The sequence below is a fragment of the Leptonychotes weddellii genome, chromosome 9, assembly GCF_054177405.1.
Source record: "Leptonychotes weddellii isolate Sample4059 chromosome 9, ASM5417740v2, whole genome shotgun sequence".
Lineage (NCBI taxonomy): Eukaryota > Metazoa > Chordata > Mammalia > Carnivora > Phocidae > Leptonychotes > Leptonychotes weddellii.
The window spans coordinates 59,797,052-59,804,662 of record NC_138377.1 but is presented as its reverse complement, the minus strand read 5'-3'; the positions used below and the strand labels follow the sequence as shown (position 1 = coordinate 59,804,662).

The window sequence follows — 7,611 nt, the reverse complement described above, 5'->3', positions numbered from 1 at the left end:
ACATTTCCAGACGGTGAAATAATGTGTTAGGGTTGAGCTTTGTTATCAACCCAGAGAGTTCCACTGCTCCAAAATTAAGTAAAAAAAAAAAAAAACTTTCTCTTCTTGCTGTATGAAACCTGCTTTTCTCCATCTTTATTTAGACAGTGGTGAAGTACTCACAAGAGGTTCATAGAAAATTATTAAAGAGGTGATATGGATTAGGGGTTAAAAGTGGACCCAGACCACCCAGGGCCAACTTCGGTAAAGCTAGTAATGCTTCAGATTCCTCAGCTTTAAAGTGTATATACTGCAGGGGCGCCTGGTTGGCTCAGTCGGTTAAGCATCTGACTCTTGGTTTCGGCTCAGGTCATGATCTCAGAGTCGTGAGATCGAGGCCTGCACTGGGCTCCGCTCTTAGCAGGGAGTCTGCTTGAGATTCTCTCTCTGCCTCTGCTCCTCCCCCTGTTCACACTCTCTTTCTCTCTCTCTCTCTCACAAAATAAATAAATAAAATCTTTTTAAGAAATAAAATAAAATGCACATACTGTACAATAGCAAAAAGATCACATGGTTGGTATAAGCATTTAATTAATTTATATCAATGCTTAGAAGAGTCCCTAAGTGATAGTTTGTGTTCAGTAAGTGTTAACCGTTATTACTTACCACTGGATAATCTTCTCAAAGCAGGTTGTAAATTCACTGAGCCTCATCTCCTTCACTGTGTGGTTCATCTTCCAAGCACTGGCCTCACTTGGTTCCCAGGCTTTTGGCGGACGTGGGCTGCTTTTTTCATGTAAAAGGACTTTGCCCCAGGAACCATTCTGTTTCTCAGTAAGCAAATCACCCTGATTTCTTCCCAAACGCCCTATCCCTAAAATACTTAGTCAGGTTGTTTAGCCTTTCCTTCTTTTCATTCAAGGTCTTCAAGAGGATGGAATTACATACTTAATTTCAGTTCTTTTTTTGAGCAAGACCAAGCAGTAAGTGTAAAAGAAAGTAGATCGCGGGGCTGAACGTAGTTACTACTACCACCCGTTACTGCTGCCTTGTACCTAAAGTTTCCATCTTAGACAGAGGGCTGGTCTTGACTCTTCGATTACAGTTCCTTGCAGAGTTAATTATAAACTGATATATTTGTAGAAAAATTATTTGTTAGGGACTGACGCAGGTGAGAGGGTTTAGTGAAAAGGCCAATAACTTGGTTACACTTTTCAGAGACCAGAAAATGATGGGCAAACTGTAGATCTGGTTGATTCCTTAAATCAAATACCAGCAAATAGGCTAAAAGATGAAGAAAGAAAAAGTGGTGACCCTGACATCTTCCAAAACAGGAATATACTCATCCCTTATAGATGCATTTATCATGATCTTGACAAAATATCCTGTATTTGCTTTAAAAATAACAGTTAACACATAAATGGCGGGGGGGCGGCATTCAAACACCAATTACCTAATTGGGAATAATTCAAGCTGAATAGGTCTGAAATTGAAATGGGCATTGTGGCAAGTATCTTGGGTACAGACTTCATGTTTAAGTTCTTCTCAATAAACTGTAAAAGACAAAAAAAAAAAAAAAACCCAAAAAAGTCTAGTGTCATCTCTGACAGTGGAAGCAATCAAAAAGAATATTTGTTTCACCAAATTCCCTCCCCCTCCCCTTTTATTTTGGCTGGAAAGCATATGGATCAGTCCATTTTATTCCTTTCAGTGTAATCATGTTACCTTTTCTAGTTGGAGTTTTCTGCAGATTTATAGAGAATTTTCTTATAATAATGATTCATGCTAGCTAGGTATTCACAAAATAAAGAGTAATAAGGAAAATGTTCTTTTTGGTTTTTCCTCTCCAAATAAAAATTGTCTGACTCAAAAAGAGCAAGTCTTGTCTTTGGTTTTTCTCTTTTTTATCCTGCATATCCAAATACAGTGAACTTGCCTTGTATTTGAATGTACAGAGGGCTCTAAAAGTTCACCTATGGCACACAAATTATTTTGTTAGGGTGCCATCTGCTGGTGTCAAACTACCAAAGACTTATTTTTCTTAAAGATAATTGGTAAGCTTCTAATAAGACTAAAGGCTGAAGTTATTTGATTCAATAACTGTCTTTTCTCATTTATAATTACAAACAGCTGTCTGATGCATAATTCTTTACCACTCCAATATAGTAATATAAGATGTCACTTTATTTTAAAGTTAGGAAAATGGAGGCACCAGACCTAGCCTTGACTTACTGGTTCATGACCTGTTTGGATTCAAATTTCATTTTTTAGTTTCCATGGCTTCCTGACTTTTAAAAAAGTTCTGTTCAATTTTCCCCCTTAGAAAAGCAATTTAAGCGCTTGCTTTGGCAGCACATACACTAAAATTGGAACGATACAGAGAGATTAGCATGGCCCCTGCACAAGGATGACACGCAAATTCATGACACGTTCCATATTTTAAAAAGAAAAGAAAAGCAATTTAATTGCCATGTTTGTATTACATTGATTTCAACACTTAATGTATCTATTCACTAAACTTGCTCTCTATGCCACGATATAAGGCGTGTGCACAATTTTTTGCTTCTGTATAAAGCAAGCTTGTCACCATAGTCCTAATTATTTATGTTCAATATCAGTGCAGTTCCCAAGTATTTTTCCCAACCTACCTTCTATAGGAGGTGAGGAAAAACAACTACTCCCCCTCCTTCTTTTTTTAAATCTCTATCACCTACTATCTGTGTAACGTTGAGTAAGTCTTTTAACTTTCCTGTGCCTCTTCCTTATCTGTAAATTTCAGATAATAATAGTAACTAGCTGATAGGGTTATCTATCAGGTTACTGTGAGTGTGTTAAAGAAAGTCAAGGGCACCTGGGTGGCTCATTCGGTTAAGCATCTGCCTTCGGCTCAGGTCATGATCTCAGGGTCCTGGGATCGAGCCCCATGCAGCGGGGAGTCTGCTTCTCCTTCTCTCTCTCTCTGTCCGCGCGCTCTTCCAAAAATAAATAAATAAAATATTTAATTTAAAAAAAGTCATACCTAGGGGCACCTGGGTGGCGCAGTCTGTTGGGCACCTGACTCTTGGATTCGGGTTAGGTCATGATTTCCTGATCTCCAAGTTGTGGGATTGAGCCCCTGTTGGCCCTGCTGGCGATTCTGCAGAATCTGCTTAAGATTCTCCTTCTCTCTCCCTCTGCCCCTACCCGCTGTGCTCATGTGCGTGCGTAAGCGCTGGCTCTCTCTCAAATAAATAAATAAATCTTTAAAAAAAAGTCATACCTATAAAGTTCTTAGAACAGTGCCTGTAACATAGTAAACACACAATAACTGTTAGCTGCTTAACCATAGTTAATTAAGCATGTAAAATATGGGTTACTGTCAATTAGATAAGTGTTGCTTTCCAGTAATTTCTGGGATCCTTAACTTCCTCCCAATTGGGAGATATAAAGTGTATATGTGTGTTTATATTTTGGAGAATAGGGGAAGAATAATTATTTTCCTACCTTTTATTCTCACTCTATGAGCACTTAACTGGCTTGAAATCGCAACTCCCTTAAATCCCATATAAAACTTTCTTCTTACTTCTCCATCCTCATTTCTCAATATTTTCATTTTCAAACTCTGTATTCCAGCCATAAAGAACTTCTTTCAGTTGCCTGAGTGAGTCATGCTTTCACTCTCCACCCCGTTCCGCAAGCTCTTGTCCCCTGTGCCTGGAACCCCCTTCTCCTCCCAACCTGCTTCCTGTACCTGGATAATACCTTATCTCTCAGCTCTGCAGTTAAGAAGTTTTAAGTCAAAGATAATCCTTCCCGCCCACCCCCCTCCCAGAACACTCAGTACTCTTCTACCCCACCCTTAGGCCAGCACATTGCCACAGGGGGTGGAGGGGTGGGATCTAGCATATTCGCCATTACACTCCCAGCTTCTAGAGAAGGTGCAGATGCTCAGTTGGGACTAAATATTTATTTCATTGGGCCCCCCAGATGCACGTGTTTATTTTGGGGGAATTGAAAGAGAAGGCATGAGTTACCTCTTGCTTACAAGGTTGAATTCTATCTGAAGTAGTGAACATCTTTCTCCAGTTATGGCCATTAGGACACCACTAGGGTCACTCTCATTCTTTAATATCTTTTTTATTCATATATTTGTATATATGTACAATTAAGTATGTATAATAAAAATGGATGTGATGGAGGTTTTTTTGCATGCATGTAGGAATTTATTTTTAATTTCTACGTTGGCAAATCATAAACATTACCTGCTTAACAATTCTAGTTTTCATTAAAAAATCATATTATAACAATATAGTCAACAAATATAGATGGAGTGTCTACTATTTGCCAGATACTCTTCTAGGCACCAAGCAAGGCAGACAGAAATTCCTAACCTCGTAACTGAGTTCTATGTTTTTGCTTAAGTTTTTCTGTATCTGTCATGAGAAGAAGGAAACCGAAAAGATAGTCCAGCACCCTGGGGCTCACAACAAGGGGAGCTGTTCCTCTCCCTGCCTCCAGAGGGAAAGGGAAGGAGTAGTTCCCTAAATTCTAGTTAGGTGATTGCATGGGGAAGGCTGCATGATGGAACCAGCAGCCTTCAGTAGAGGCTGTAGCCAGCAGTCCGTGTATCTCTAGAGAGGGAACCCGGGAAGTCAATTCTAAGACCCCACTTCTTCCTCCTTCCTTCTGCTGCGTCCTTCCACTGGCTGAGGCCCAGTGAAGCCAGAAGGCAGGATGCCCAGGTGAGACAGTGCACAGAGCTCAGCCTCCCGGAGCACAGAACAAGTGCCAGGAACAGCAGAGTGAATCTGGAAGGACAAATGGAAAATATGCCTCACTAACCCTGATCGAGAACTTTTTAGTTATTATTTTTAGCCTCTCAAACTTTTCTAAATGCAGAGGATTCTTTCAAATAATTGGCAGATTTTGTGTGGCACCCACCTGTTGGATAGTAGGGCTGATTTTTAATAAAACCCCTGTCACTTAAGCAAATATTAATGTTCTATATATTTGGAAGCTCTTTTCTGATATCAAAAGGACAGAGTTAAGTGATTTAAAGTGAACAAATAAACATGTTCTAGATTGTGACTCTGAGGCTCACGTCAGAATTTTTAAAAGGAAAGAACACCAGCAGGGTTTGAAATTCTGTGACTATGGAAGAACTAGTGATGATGCCAATTCTGTGCAACCTTTCTGAGCTTCTCCTGGAGCTGTTGCAGAAACAGGCATGGCTTGGTGGTGTAGCTCATAACCTGAAAAGCAGGTCCCGGTAAAGTTACGCACAAATAGAAAAAGGGCTACTGAGGTCCCATGGCATCTTTGAGGAGAGCGTGATTTCTTTTAATGGTGGGAGTTCAATCTGAATATACATAAAATCCAAAGGCACAAAATGCAAGAACACTAAATTAACCTTTGCATCCTACCATCCATTTATCTGTCATTTGTTATATCATTTTTCTTGAAAACCTTACTAGAACTTTGCCTGGTACTACACATAGGATTTATGCTCTCATAGGAAGAGCTATTTTTAGTCATTTATAAGTCAGGTGGATACACTTGTTATACAGTCAAGTTTTTTTCAGAACAAGTTACTCAATTACTTCTTCCTGAAACCACACCTTTGCACTCCTCTGCCCCCAGTAAATATTAATTAATTAATCTAACAGCTTGGTACTTAACACCAACAATGTTTTCCATATTGTGAGGTTACCAGCTTGTATGACTTCCTTCTAGGAGTTAAAAATGAAAGAGTACTTGGGAACACTAAGAATGCCTTACAAATTGTACTATAAAATTTTCACAGCATTGTCATGTGCATCTTTGAAATTGGATGCTCATGATATTCTTTGCAGCAAGACTTTGACTCCTATAAAAAATAAGAAAGCCAGGGGCACCTGGGTGGCTCAGATGATTGAGCGTCTGCCTTAGGCTCAGGTCATGATCTCCAGGTCCTAGGATCGAGCCCCACATCGGGCTTCCGGCTCAGCAGGGAGTCTGCTTCTCCCTCTGCCTCTGCCTCCCCCCTGTTTGTTCTTTCTCTCTCTTTTTCTCTCTCAAATAAATAAATAAATCTTAAAAAAATAAGAAAGCCAAGAACGTAAATGAGTCTGTAAAACAAATCAATCTATGAATTTGGGCTCTGTGGTGCACCCACTCTCTGACAAATAAACAGTGCTCCTAGGATCCTCAGAAGCCCTGGCTTCTATTCCTGGTACATCCATAATGAGTGAGTTTCTCTGAACCTCAGCTTCATCTTCTCCACAGCGAAGGGCTGGCCCAGATGCTTTGGTTCCCTTCCAGAGTCAAGCTTCTATGGAATTATCTCTGTGAGTTTTGACATATTGTCCCTTTGATTTTTTAATCTTCTAGATTAAAATCTACTTGAGGGTTGAGTCTTCACTATCTAGCAGAGTGCCTGCAAAATGCGTATAGGAAGTCAACAAATACGTGTAGGGCCGAATATTTTGCTGAGCTGTTTAAGCATCACCAAGTCTCTAGAACTATTTCAAAACATTTTGTAACTTCTATGACATTTTTTCAGCTTCTAGCAATGTACAAAGATGTAGGTCAATGGAGCGTTTTGGATGTTTTTTTTTGGTTTTTTTTGTTTTGTTTTTCTTTTTTAAAGATTTTATTTATTTATTTGAGACAGAGAGAATGAGAGACAGAGAGCATGAGAGGGAAGAGGGTCAGAGGGAGAAGCAGACTCCCTGCTGAGCAGGGAGCCCGATGCGGGACTCAATCCCGGGACTCCAGGATCATGACCTGAGCCGAAGGCAGTCGCTTAACCAACTGAGCCACCCAGGCGCCCCGAGTGTTTTGGATGTTTTAGAAAACTTGACCAGGGTTAGAGCTCTCCATTTGATTAGATTTCTGGAAAGAGGATTCAAGTATATTTATCTCAGTTGGGCAAAAGAACATGTTTGCATCTCATATTTTAGCTAAAATTTTACCTAGAATGAGACATTTGGTTCATCTTTAATTAACACCCTGTTTTAGAGGTAATCCTATACAAGTGCTATGGACTGAATGCATGTGTGCCCCCCCCACCCACCCCCGCCCAAATTCATATGTTGAAGCCCTAACGCCCAGTGTGATGGTACTTGGAGGTGGGGCCTTTGGGAAGTAATTAGTTTGGATGAGGTCACAGCACTGGAGCTCCCATGATGGGACTGGTGCCTTTGTAAGGGCATGAAGAGACCATAGCTCTTTCTCTACAGTGTGAGGACACCGAAAGAAGACAACTGTCTACAAACAAGGAAGAGGACTCTCACCAGGAACCAAACTTACCGGCATCTTGATCTTGGGACTTCCCAGCCTCTAGGATGAGGGAGAAATAAATTTCCATTGTTGAAGCCACTTGGTCTATGGTATTTTTGTTATAGCAGCTCAAGCTGACAAAGACAGCAAGTAAATCTGGTTTGTACACAAACAAAACAGAATCTCATGGTTGATAATTCAGGTTGGTAATGGATTTTTTTGTAAGTATAATGAAGAAGTAAGAAATCTAACAATAAGCATAAGGAGGGGCCACATGGAATACTGACACCAATAGCAGAAATTACCAACCCCAGGCAATCCACAACCTAGATGGATTTATTCAATGGCAGAGATATTTCTAGCCCAAAGAAGAACCCTCCAGAGCTTGCCAGT

General features: G+C 40.2%; 1 non-coding gene across 1 annotated transcript; it reads left to right on the top strand.

The window, feature by feature from the left end:
- The first annotated feature begins 2,315 nt into the window (after positions 1-2,315).
- LOC115943688 (U6 spliceosomal RNA) lies at positions 2,316-2,421 on the top strand. The gene has a single exon (XR_004078271.1). It is a non-coding gene; the product is annotated as a U6 spliceosomal RNA (small nuclear RNA).
- The last annotated feature ends 5,190 nt before the right edge of the window (positions 2,422-7,611 follow it).